The 14245-nt window shown below is 40.5% G+C and overlaps 1 long non-coding RNA gene across 1 annotated transcript in view; it reads left to right on the forward strand.

Moving 5' to 3' along the window:
• LOC309718959 overlaps positions 1-14245 on the forward strand; it is a 56473-nt gene that overhangs the window by 39649 nt on the left and 2579 nt on the right. The window contains exon 2 of the long non-coding RNA XR_014280121.1: positions 10207-10273. This is a non-coding gene — a long non-coding RNA (uncharacterized lncRNA). The remainder of the gene's footprint in view (positions 1-10206; positions 10274-14245) is intronic.

Consider the following 14245-nt stretch of genomic DNA (forward strand, 5'->3'; position numbering starts at 1 on the left):
TTGAATCCATAAATATTTTTTAAGTACACTGAATTTAATTTAAGCGAGTAAAACCAACATATATTTTTAAGCTACTTTAACTTAACTGTTGTGGATACGTCTTAGTCAAATATTATTAGTAAGTCCAACTAAGGTCGTGTTAAATGTACCAGAATAATTTGTTTCCTTTACACTTATGTCCCAAACTTATATTCAAATCAATCAAATTGTTAATTTCTCTCTATTTCAATTAAGTTAAGTTTACTTAAAAAATATTGCTTACCCTGATTTGTAGTTTTTAAAAACGTCAATAATGAAAACTACAACATTCTTTCACATCATTTATTAATGCAAAATTTGTTGCAAACAGAATAAGAATCCACATCTCTAAGGGAAATTGCTGCAATTTGTATAATACAAATTACAAAACTTTTGCCTATGAACTAGTAGCTTTAAAAAGCTGTATTCAAACAAAACAGAAACAACAGACAAGAGAAATGTTAACCAATGTTTCTCTTCCTCTAAAAAAGAAAAAAAAAAAAAACTCCTTACATAAAAGAATAAAACACTACCAGCAGTATAATGTATCACAATTAGAAACTGATGCATCCACAAACTAACCAGTTTCAGACTTGCTGTTCTGTGATCCATATTTAGAAATTGCATTTTAATAAGGTAATTAGACTTAAAATTAAACTTGTGTTTTCCTTACTGCTTATTGACCACTGTCTTTCCATTCTAGTCCTTCCTTGAAGATTCTGAATGTTTTACATATTTTCTGACCTAACATACTCGCTTCAAAACAATTAATAGTCTTTAAAGTGTTACCAGTGTGCTGCAGTGTGGTAATCATGAATGTTTTTTTTTTTTTTTTAATCCAGTTGAGTTAACACTGATTATACGCAGGGCAGCAGCTATAACTGAATAATTACAAAGTTGCTCTTCAAGCTACTCAAATGTACCACACGTGAAACATTCATTATTGAAAGTTAAAATGTTCAATCGAAACATAACACAGAACAAATGATGGTTGTACAAGAGTTTCACTCCTATTCACAAGAGCACCAGTCATTGGTAATTTACATAACAGCATTCTCTTGATGTTATTTCTTCATTAAATGCTACAATGCAATTGCCATCACTTCATAAAGCATGATTATCATATGGGTTAGTATACAGTGCATGAAGGATGTTACTACTGTTAATCAAAGAAGAAATGAATGGCATCAGTCCATTTAACGGGTTTAAAGGGTTTTAAAAAGCAGATATTTGTCTGTTTCAGGTGGTTGGCAACACATTTTCCTGTGCTCTTTGTCCACTGGTGGGAGTGTCTCACCTGTGAGGTCAGCGGGGCAGAACTCTGCCATCAGCAACAGAGAGCAGAGAAAATTTAGATGTGCAACTAAAAACATGCTTGCCATGTAAGCCCCAAACATCTCTGAAATTGCTCTGCAAACTTCAGAGTACTTATACTTCAGGAGTCCTGTGGGTACCGTAAAGACTCATGTATGCAAACAAACCACATTTTTTTTTGCAATCTGATCCTTTTTCTCTTGGCTGTTTCCTTTAGGGATCACCACAGTGAATGATCCACCTCCATCTAACCCTATGCTCTGCATCCTCTTAACTCACAAGAACTAAATTCCTGTTTTTCATTTCACTTTCGCAAGTTTTTTTTTCTTTTGTCCTGGATAAAAGAAATTTAATCATATATATTAATTGATATTAATTAATATCAATATTAATAATCACAAGAACCCTTAAGATGAGATAGATAAACTTGTCCCTGCAATACTGTGACAAATACTGTTGTGATAAATATGTAAGGAATTTGCATGTACTTACCAAAATAACACCATCTTCTTGAATAAACAGTAACACATATGGGGAAGAAAATCTGCCAGAAAAGGAAGACAAATAAAAAAAAAAAAAAACTTTAGAAAGACAAACAATTACCGTTTCCAAGCCATTAGTGCATTACTTCATGATACTCCCTTGTAACAAAACAAATCTTACTTGTGCCTCTGTGCAAACTACAGATGGCACGATACCACTTTTTTATGTCCGATACCGATATCATAAATTTGATTATCTGCCGATGCCGATATGAATCCGATATAGTGTATTTTATAATAAATAAAACTGTTTTTATAAATATTTTACTGCATTTTGTATAAGTTCATACTCAGTTTTAAAAACAAAACATTAAAGCTATTCTGTTATACCTGTATGCAAAAAATACACTGCACCCAAAATATTTTATACTTCAGCAATACTGATCAACCTAAAAAACTTACACCATCCTCCTTATTCAGGTATTCTAAACAGTACATAGAAATATTAAACTAACTAATAGGACTGCCAACTCCCAGCAAAAATATTAGGAAACCACCCCACACCCTCCGCCTGATAATGCTTAATTGACGTAATCTACTTTAATGCACAGAAATCAATTATTTTTCTATAATAATTTGATTCAACATTTTTCTTCAATACAGTTGCAGACAGCGCAGACAGCGTACCTTCCCAAAGGAAAAAGTGCTATATGTACTACTATTACTAGGGCATATATTAGACTTAATATTTACTACATACAATAATGGATCTCTATACATTTAACCAGATCACCACTTTGGTAGTAAGATTTAGAATAATTATTTATTAAAAGCTAGACATTTTAAATGAGAATAAGAAAGAAAATTATGTCTTTGTGTCTCCCTTTCCCTGTTAATGCCCTACCTGGCCCCTGGCAAAACTTTGCTAGATCCGCCCCTGCACAGTTACCAGCTGTCAGCTACCTAAAAAAGGATCCTGGAGTTATTTGTCTCTCAGAAACAGTTCATAACTTCCCTTCAACTCATTCATGTGACCTAAAATGTAAACCTGTTTCTTCATTACCTGTTCAGCTCTAATGATTCAGTAAAAACTTCTCCTGGTTTCACCTTCATGTTTCCTTCTCACCACATATCCAAACTATCATGACCAGCAGCTATTACGGCTGTGGCTCCAGAAAACATAAGCGGATACTAGAAGTAATATTAAAAAATTCTAGCAACAGCTTATCAAGCTTAAACGTGCTGCTGTTGTTTATCTGCCGTTTTCCTCTTTCTAGCGCAAACTGGGTGACTAACAAATGAGAGAGACTAGCGACAGAAAAGCCGATCACCTGATAATCGATCAGTTTCATGATTGAAGTAGCAACAGGAGAGGGAGGGGGGAGAATGAGGGAAGAAGTTTTAGCTGTTCAGCATGAAGACACCGAATAACTCCAGCTTTGTGTCTTTTTTCATTCTAGCTGAAGTATAAAACAAATCGCTTCCTTTCCCCTCAATACAAAACTCCGACAGCCAGTCCAGCTGTGGCTCCATACATCGGTTGTTAAGCTCAACATGGAAATACTATGCAAACATAAAGAGATGAACTTACACACTTGCTTTACTTCTCTGTGTTAGTTTTCTCTGAGATTAAATGCAGCGGTTTGGAAGCACGTAGCGAGGCTTTAAATGCTAAACCAGACCGCTGACAGGTCTTGCATTCAACAGCTCTATCAAGTGAAGCAACTTCTTTTCTGAGTTAATTTCAGTTCTGACAAACATCACTCTCAGTGCCTTTTGATCTCACATTTTTGGCAACCACTGAGTTATTCTCCTCCACAGTTTACAACCATTATTTTTTTCTGCACAAAAGACGTTGTGCAACGCCAATCCTACTTATTTCCTACTGCACCCCTGACTGTGCAGGTGCGTTCAGAAGCCCCCTCCCCCGCCCGACTATTCCTTAATGCCAATGTTGTGGCGGGAGGGACGATTTCTCAACTTAAAACTGCAGGCGACTGTACAGTGAACTTTACAGCTAACTACAGAGAAATTGCCTCGTTCCATAATTTGTTAGTACAAAGTGTGCCACAAGAACTAAGCTAAAAACATATGACATTTTAACGCATCAATACAATTACTCTTTTAATAGAGCAGTAGCTAATAGAGCACATAGCTAGCTTAAGTCAAATTCATGACAAAGTTCAGAGGTGTACAACTACTTAGACTTCTTTCTCCATGTGCACACGTCTTAAAGAGTCAACATGCTTTGACTGAGGTAAAAAAATAAAACAAAAACGACCGTAAAAGGTTTACTTACCGAAGCTAGACCACCTTTATATGAAGTTGTGCGATTAACTTAAGCCCGCTTGCAGCACACAAAGAGTCCGCTTCTTCAGTCCGCGCGCAAAATGGTGGCCTGTCCTAACGCATGCGCAAAATGGCCCAGCAGGAGGCTATGAAAAACATACTTAAGCATTTTGAGCTACATTTAATTAACTAAAATTAATTGGATTAAAACGCAGGGAATGTATTCTGGAGTTACTCGAATTATATATGTAGACAGGAATTACTCATTTGAATTGAAAAGATATACCAAAATATAATATGCTATATTTAAAAGGAGACAATATCACTTTTTTCAGTGTACAGGCAACTACACAGCTCCTTTTGACCCTCTAAACCTGTTTTGTCCAGCACTACTTCTCTGAAATAGCATTAGCATAACTCTCCAGCCCATAGAGGTAATGATGGCGTGAAATTATGGCTGCCTCAGCAGACCTTATTCCCCTCTCTGCACTCCCTCCCTCTGGGTCCAAGGCCTCAGCCTTCGACTGAGACTGTCTCCCAAGCCTTCTTTCTCTCCATCCCCTCTCCCTCTCTTCTTCTTTGCCTTCCAGTTCCATTCAAAGGGAATGTGTAACTGAATTTGAAATTGAGTGCCCTTCTTTCAAGGACCACGGCTAATGAGACGTTTTGCCTTGAAATCCAGACTGGATGAGGGAGACCCTGATGGGCAAGGCCTGGAGATGATAGCCACCTTGTATGTCAGGTGTAAGGCTGTCCGGATCTCTCACCACTGTGAAGGGGAAAGGTGGTTCTATAGGAGTGAGAAATAAGGATAAGCCTTCGTAGAATGAGCACTCTTCTCTGGGTCACCTGAATCCAAGAGCCAATCTGAAATAATATGCCCCTGTGATCTGCATCAATGTGCAAAGAGAAGACTAACACCAGCCAGGCCTCCCCCTTTTGCATACATATATTAGAAGCCCATAAGGGTCTGTAGAGACATAGGAGGTGAGGTGACAATTAGACCAAGATGGAAGAAAGTACACTGTAGTGGGTCTGAGTGAGTGAGATGAGGAACGATGCAGGACGGAAAGATGTAGGAGAAAGAGATGGAAAAGGGGGACGGACCCATAGAAACAGGTACACTTGACAGTTTGCGGTCTCGGGATCATCCAAGAGACTCTGCATGGGTGCGATGATGAAAGGAATCGGGAGCTTTGCGTCCTAGGAGTTCACCCTTTAATCAGGGGCCCAGAGGAGAGAACCTTGCAGCCTGGGGGCCCCTGAACGCTGCTAGCAACTGTCATGCTAATGAAAGAGGCTCAGGGTGTGAATGGAGAGGCTAGCTTGTTACCAGTGTGCTAATTAATGCATGTGCCAGGGCTGTGTGTGTGTGTTCATGTACGGGTTTTATGCATTTTAATGAGGTGTCTGTGTACGTGTGAGAGTGTGCATGCTTGTTGGGATGAGTGGGATTCGAATCGTGGAGTGAGACGGATGTGCGACCAGGTTTAAAAATAGGGGCTCAAGAGTGCAGAATAAAGCAGATGCATCTAGAAACAGGATGGAGATAATTTGTTGGGTATTATGTGAAATCAAGACGCGAGTCTGCCAGCAACATCATCTTACTGCTCTGTTAAAAGATCGTTTCAAATTTTAATTGAAAGCACACACAATGGAATCAGATAACAGCCTGTAATTAATACATTAGAGTAGTTTTATCTATTAAACTACAGATTCTTCTTCAGCTGCCGTCTGCTGTCTCCATCACTACTGTGGAAACAATCCTGTCTGATTTACTTTCTCGTGGCTGGCTACATCACACTGGCTTCTGTTGATCGGCGCTTTTGTGTCTGCCAAGTCTCAGACTATATGACTAATAATTATCTTTGGAGATGTGTGAAGGGTCTCATTCCAGACAACCCTTTCTGTCTATACCCCACGTTCCCACGGATGAATAGCTGGGGCTGGGTGGGTGGGTGGGGGAACTTGTGGATGGCCACAGGCAAAGCATATGGCCTTAGGCCGCAGCATTGTCTGAGCTTGTTTGGGAACGACTAAAAGAAACTGCATTGTTGCACGTGTCACCCAGACAAGACGTAGGGGCGTGTGTCAAGGACAAAGAGAAAGCCATCAAAGTCTGTGACCTTTTAATTTGCTGGTGGCCTCTCCCACAGACCACAGTATCGGCCATACATGCCCCCATTCTGTGATTGGGAACTCGATCAATGTCGCTGGTATCGACAAGGGACTCAGTTTGACGCAAACTGATGCAATCATGGTGGTAAATGCATGTGCTGAGGTTTCTTGTAAAATTCTTTATTCAACACGTATGAACTATATCATTTCCACAATCAGAGCACAGACGAATTAGGTTCAGTCTTAAACGTTTCGAGGTTAGGGCCTCTGAGAGACTTGCTTATTTTGCCTGAAATGTGAAATTCTCATCTGTGAAGAATTAGAATTATTTTCCAGGGCATCAAAACTAATATCTCCGGAGATGTAACCCAGTGCGGAGGTGATACACTAACGAATTATGAGCTACTTTTCCTTCATCAGTCAGCTCGCGCGCAATTTTAAACAGCCTGTTTCTACATGCTCAGCAGAAAAAAAAGAGAAAAGTTTTTCTTTGGATTAAACAGCAAAACGAAAACACGTGAAATTTGCTTTAATTTAAAAAAAAAAAAATACCCTTTATGTTTTTGGTTTGTTTTTTTCCTCGCAATTTTCAAGTGAGACGTACCGTTCTGATTAACAAAACGTTCACACGTTCCATAGGTCACTGTCCAGCTTCAGGAGTGCCAGCTACACTCGAGGTGCCTATATTGTGTTCCACTAGTGCTGCCTCTCATATTCCACCCTACCCCCAACCTTGTCTGCCCTGTAAAGTGCCATTATAAAAATGTCAAGGGGTCCCTCTTTCTCGTCCTGCCTGTCAAAATCATGTGCTATTATGCAAATCAGTGTGTGAACATACATTCTCTGAGATTTACACAGGCTATATGGGCTACGGGCAAGAGTGAATTCAGATGATTGCAGACTTAATCATAGAAATACAAAATGCACATGTACATTTATGAACACGTGAACATTTTACACTGCCCCTTGGAAACATTATCATTGTGTTACATGTATTATTTAAGCAGCATCCCATGTTTTTCCCTTTCTCTTTATATAAAAGGTCATTAATGTAACATTCATGATTTCTAAGCAGAAAATGAAAGCGGATTTTGAAAAAAAACAAAACATATGGATCAAAGAGGCTCATAGAAATCTAAAACTTTTTAATATCAGTATTTGAAGCAAATAACTTCATGGAAAAAAAAATCGGTTTAGTTTTAATTCCTATTGAACTCGGATAAATTCCCAAATTCCACTATATTCTTCATCTCGAGAGGATTTTCATTCACTGATACATTTTATTGAAATGGTTCAATGGCGGTAGGCCCTTACATTGGGTTTAAAGCAATTTTTCTCAGTGGCTGTTAGAAGTGCACATGAGATTTTTATCCTTTTACATTTCTTAACTCTTTCCCTTTTTAAATGCCTGTGTTTGAATTGCAGTGTCAGGGGTAGTTTTGTAGTTCTGCAGAAATGGAAGTAGTGTATGTGAGAAAAGAGGAGGAAAGGGATGTAAAAAGATAGAAATATGTAATTTTTTTTTTTTTTCTCTGGAAAGCGTCAAGGTACCTAAGATAGAGGTCAAAGCTATAATGTACCCATTTGGAGGTTGAATCATTAAAGCCATTTACTATGGCTTTCATTGCATTGCTTCTTAAGTAATGACGGAGGTCTTCCTATTGAGAGCGAGTGAAAAGAGCTATGTGTATCCTTCTGCTGCACCTGCCCTATGTGGAGTGTTATATTAAAGAAAATCAAGAAAGGATAGATAACTTCACCTCTCTGTGACACATCAGGGTATCCATTAGCTGCAGGAGAGCACGGGAGAGAAAAGGAGAGCGAAACAGAGAGCGGGCCTTCTGTTTTGACAGCCATAGACCGGAATATCGCTCCATTGTTTGTTTCTCAGAGACAAGGAGTCATGGATGTGGTTTGAGTGACAGTGAGTGTGATGTACGCTGACGCGCAGAGCTGATTCACATTTCCTCTAATTGCTCCACATTGCCCGATCTTGGCACACATGTAGAGCATGGTAAGAGGCGCCTCTTTTTAGGTTGAAACGGGGAATGCTGTGATTTGGCATACAAAGAGAAAAGGAGGCACAGGGGGTAAGAAGAAGAGCAGGACGAGGAGGAGGAGGTGGAGAAGGGCTGGAAGAGGAGAGCGCTCTATTATTCCTGATAGACTACTCTGAAGGACAGAAAGGTGATGGCCTTGTTTGTACAACTCTGTGGCATAATAATGTCCTGCGTTAAATCTCTGGCCAGTTAAGGCGTAGATGTGGTGTGGGTGCGTTAGATGTATGACATAAGGCACATTCGACCAATCAAGTGTCACGGAGGCAAGCCAGTTTTGTGGAAATAAACCAAATGGAGAAACAAAGAAGGGGACGTGAAGGGTACAAAATAGTGGCAGACATGGCGTCACTTTTGATTCATGGTGTGCTGAAGAGCATTGAGATTGGAGGAAATCCTTGCGGGGGGGGGGGCCCTCTATCCTTGCTGATGCTATTTTAATTAAATAGTTGCTAGGTTACACATTGCAGAACGACGGAGGTGGGTGGTGTGGCACAGGCGCCTGGGCAAGGGTGTGTGCACGCGTGAATATTCGTGTGTGATGGAACATGTCCCTCAACAAAGAAAGCACATCCCTTTTTTTCCCCCACACCCAATCTATAATAAGGATTTCAAATGTGAGACATATTGACATGAAATACAGTGAGAGCGATTTTACGCTCTCTAAAACTCTCTCCAGCTCTCTCGCTCGCTCTCCCCATATTCGTCTGTCTTTTTCATTTTTTTCCTCTCGCAGATCAGAGGACGGGGGGAAGCCCCCTTTCATCTCTGTGACAGCGCTTTTCACCTCCACTGGTGACTGGTGCTCCTATTGCACACTGGGATGCCAGACAGAGCAGAATGCCACAGGCCCGTGCGCCCTGGCAACCGTTCCTGCTTTAGATGCCTCCCTCGCTCCACAGCGTACTCTGGGAATACGCGCACCCTCCTCCAGCCTCCTTTAGCCGTCCACCCCGAGCCTTCGTCCACAACCTCCAGACAGGTCACTGATGGATGGAGTAGGAGAGCGCAGAGAACCCCTTGATGTTGGAAATAAATCTGACAGGCCCGGATGGATAAGGCCAAGCATTATATTTCTCATTGGCCTCACGCTGAAGTGTGTATGTGTGGAGCGGTTTGTCCTATTTTACTACACCATTTTCTTTACTTTTAACACCCTCCCTCATCTGCGCCCCAGCCCTTCCTTTCTTCTCCTCTATGGCAGCAGAGATAATGCCATAATTTACAGCTATGCATTGTAGAAGATGAATGATAGTTGCTTTTCTTGCTTAATATGCATTCACCACTACCAGATAATAGTCTTTTTGTAGGAATAATAAAAGAAATACCCTCAAATTTTTTTTTTAGCATTTTTATGTTATATCCCTTCTCCATAATGTGCTAAAAGTGATGTATAATTTTCAATCTTTCATTAGAAACAAAATTGATAATGATGAAAGTGTGCTACATTTTTCTATAGCTTTTCTTCTTTTTTCATGTTCTTAAGTGAAATATTGCACGAGGGGGGGAAAGTTCGCTTTTCTTTTTCTCCCATAGGTAGTCTCTTGAGTGTATATGCAGCCTGCTTAAGAACAGGGGGAGAAAACCACACACACACACACACACACACACACACACACACACACACACACACACACACACACACACACACACACAAATAATTTTGCATACATCTTTTTGCAAAAACATCTAGTCTTGATGCATATACAGCATAAATATGTATTCCATGTCTCCCTCACAAACAGCAATTTCTCTTGTAAATTCACACTTCCATGTCTTCTCAGCAGACTGTGTGGTAAAGGAGGCTGGAGCTTCGGTGTGTGTTTGTGTGTGTGTGAAAAGAGGCTGGGTTCCAGTGTCCAGGGCCCGGTTTCCCTTGGGAGCACTCTAAAATACTCCACTGACCTTCCTATCTCCTTCAAATGCAGGTCATGGCGAGGGGTCAGAGGTCACTTGGAGCAACAGGATGTCAGCGTGTGATCTCCGTGCAAACAGGTTCAAATTCGCTCCCCGAACACGGCGGTGCTTTGATTTTCCTTTTTTTGGGCAGGGGGGTTAAAAATGTATGAAAATGACCTAGTTTGTGGTTATTCGGTCAGTGAGTTTTGCAGAAAATAGGTGACACGGTAGTAAATATACAAAACCTTTCTCCTTTTTATATTAGAGACATACAGCGACAGCCAAGATATTACTGTTGAAATATCCTTTCAATATTAGACAATATATCACCAAGTCAACACCACAAAGTATTCTCTGATTGTGAATAGTTTCGACACCCTCCCACCCCCCCCACCTTGACAACTACACATCGACTGCATGTTTATGAATCTTAACAGATCCGTGAGGAAACCTGCAGAAGCCACTCATTGCATTTCTGCTAATTGACCGGCTTAAAATAAATTTCTCGCTTTTACCCGGAGCAATGTTCAGAATTTGCAGCCTTCATTCAAATCAGTCTTAGTTCCTGAAAACAGCGCGCAGCCACATTGTCTTAATTAGGAACATAGGCTGGCTTTACAGCAATGTGTGGGAGGACCTGGAGGTTGAAGTGCTCCGTGAATGCAATGTGCATCATCATCCTAATAAAATATAACTCCGAAAATTAACTCTGTTCGACCTGAGGCACGCAAAACAACAGGGTCCACTGAGCTAAAGTGATGCAGGTTTTAGTGGCGTGTGCGAGTCTACGCGTGCGGACGTGTGTATGTGTGTGTGTGTTTATATAAATGCATTTGTGAATGCTCAACCACAAAGGGAGCAATTATGTAAAAAAAATGTTTGTTACTATATTACTTCCTTTATTGGGGTAGAAGGGAGAAAATCCCCAAGAAGAAAGTGTGATGCATACTTGCAGCTGCTTTGTCCTAGTTCGAGCGCCACATTTGCCAAAGTGCATCAGAGTGTCAGCAACTCAAAGATGAAAAATAGATGAAGACAATAGTGCATTTCTCACAATTTTCCTAATAAAGTGTCAATCAAAAAGCTGCATGAATGACACTAATATCATATGATGCAGCATTCCATATCAAAGATATCACCACTGCTCATCCCTCCCCCTGCACCCCACCATCCTTCCCCAGCCTCCCTTTTGCTCAATCTGAGGCCTGTCCTCCCCTCGTATTATCACCATCATCATTCGGACATGAAAGGAGAGAAACAAGTGCCGCACCGCTGCCAAGGAGAAACCTTGATCTCGGAGCATTTGCATTCTCCACCTTGTTCCAGTGGATGTGTGAACGAGTTACCCAGGTGCTCTCTCATTGGATGGCACTGAAAAACAGGCACTCTGCTAATGCTCCAAACAAGCAGGCTCTCCCACTTCCACCACCCACCCCCAAGACGCCCCCCCCCCCTCAGCTCCACATACTGTCACACTCAGCTGGTGGCACTAGAGGGCAGTCCACTCTGTTGGTTTGTATTGTTAAGGCATCTACATACAGTAGAATTTGCCCTGAGGAAAAAACGGGACACAGAATTTTTTTTTTTAAATATATAATTAATTGATTTATTCATGTGAATCCCTTTAGGAAAAAAAATCTATTACATTTCTGCTTAATGCACTGCTTTTTTTTCACCACAAGACATTAAGCTTTTGCTAATTAATTCGGAATGAACTGTTAATCTTCGACTAAGCAAAGTTTGTCTCGCAAAGAGTGGATTACATATGCAAGACACAGAGTATGAAATTCACTCGCTTTTGGTGAGTTAAGATGCCATAGTGTCTCGGATTCACGAACATACTGACACATCTGTTAGCTCACCTTAGAAAAGATGATGCAAAACTGTACAGTGAATGGGCAGAAGATTCATAATCGCATATTTTGCCCATGTGTTACACTTAAAAGACCAATACTACAACTCAGTAGTACACAACAGTATTAATGTGTCCATCTGTCCATACATCTTCTTTCACTATAGGAATATTAATTGATAAAAAAAAAAAGGGGGGGTGGTGGTGAAACATTCCTGTTTTTTACATTAATATTCAAGAGAAGAAATTCCATTAAACCCATGATATGTCGACACACACACACAGATTTGAAGGAGCTATACTGTGGCAGTGTGTCTGTGGCATAGTGTCTATCAGGAGGCTGCTAATTAAAGGCCTACAACAATGAAGCATGGAAACCTCAGAGGAACAGTGCTCATCTGAGATGAATTAATGTAGGAGCAGTGGTGATTACCACGAGGGCAGTCAGCTGTTTCATATTTCTAGCACAAGGCAGCGGACCTCAAATTTTTAACCATGACGAGATTTAAATGTAGGATTTTCATCGTTCCAGTCCCCCCACTCGCGCTTTATTGCGTTGCACTGGTAACCAGTGGAATTTTAACTAAATTATGTCATGGTACATGGAAAGCTTATCAAAGAATACTAATTATGTGCTGGGACGTGAACAATGATGACGATCAGTGAAAAACTGCACAAAGTTATCCACAGCGTTACGCCTGAATGTTGGGTTTCTGTGAGTTGTGTTATTTGCCTTGTCAGTGACTCGGAGAATAAAAATTCTGAATGTTTTGCTTTATGATTTCCTGAAATCGATGTAAATTAAGTTGCCTGAAATCTCCTGTCCTGTTTATGTTCTTTTATCTTACGTGTCAATAAAAGTGTTTGAATCGTTATGTGATCTTTAAAGGTCTCTTATAAAATACCTGACTTTGTGAAATTTAAGGACAAGTTTGTTTTTATGTTAAAATGACCTCCCCTTTCTCTGAAATGTCTGGGTTTTTAATTTATTTTATTGTTATCCAGTTGTTGTCATGCTAATAAAAAGACAATAATTGCATTTAAGATGTTTATTTCATGCTAATATCAGACAATCAAGCTGTAATCAGCATTCAGTTCAGCAGGGAACCTCTGTTTTTCTTATCTCGTTTATGATTTGGAGGTATCGCTATAAAGAATGTAAAAAGAAAAAAGAAACCACCAAAGTAAAAATAGGTCGGGAGTGTTCAAGACACGTGGAGTGCTCTCTTTTAGGCCATTCATGGCACAAGGTCAGGTCGATCACGCAAGTATGGCGGCCGCATCTCACAATCAGCGTGAGGATGGGATCACTTGTCTGTGCGGGACAGAAAGCTCACTATTATAGCTTCGCCCCTTCAGAAGCTTCACAGTTCTTCTGGCTGTGTTAGGGATGGAGGGGTGTGGCGGGGGGAATCAATGCTCCCTTTCCTGAATCGGAGCTCCATGCCGCTCTATGGAGAAGGGACGTCTGTGAATAGGACCCACTCAAGAGGAATAAAGGAACCTCTCCACTGGTTTGTTTTGGAAGCTGTCTTATTGATCTGTCTACCTATGAATGAATGCCATGGCCCAGTTTTCCCGCTCATGCGGATAATGGCACTCAAGGCCTGTATTAACTGGCCTGATGTTGTTCCCAGAGAAAAGAGAGTTTGGGAGCATTTGTCATTTCATCCCTCCATCTACTCCGATAACGATTCCCACAAGAATGGAGACCCCCAAACTAAGAAAAGCAAATCGATGGCCGTTGACTGCCTTAATCAATGCCTGCTTACACGAGGACATATTTTATAATTAGAGAGATCCTTAAACACAATTACAGTATGAGTAAACACTCTCATACGAAGCCCTTTTAAGCTAGAAATAAAAAAAGAATTATTTTTAACTTAATCTTTCCGAAGACCTTGAAGATTCAAAACTGAGACACTGTAAATGCAGAGGAAAGCTTTTACTTCCAAAGCAATTGGAGCACTGATTTGGACAGAGGACCTTATGTGCTTACAGTCTTCAAGTGCAGATGAAGCAGCCTCTGTATCCCCCGCCTCCCCCCATGCAATCATGAAGGCCACACCACAAAAACAGCTCTGCAGCAAAAGCCAAGGCGTATAAAAACATCAGCAATTTATTAATTTAGCAGTTTACCAGAAACCACACCTTTTTCCATCACCAAAAAAAAAGTTATTTGCCTGTGAGAACGAGCTAAACTGGGAGTGAAACAC

This window comes from Aulonocara stuartgranti (genome assembly GCF_965226115.1).
Source record: "Aulonocara stuartgranti genome assembly, chromosome: 12".
In the NCBI taxonomy this organism is placed as follows: domain Eukaryota; kingdom Metazoa; phylum Chordata; class Actinopteri; order Cichliformes; family Cichlidae; genus Aulonocara; species Aulonocara stuartgranti.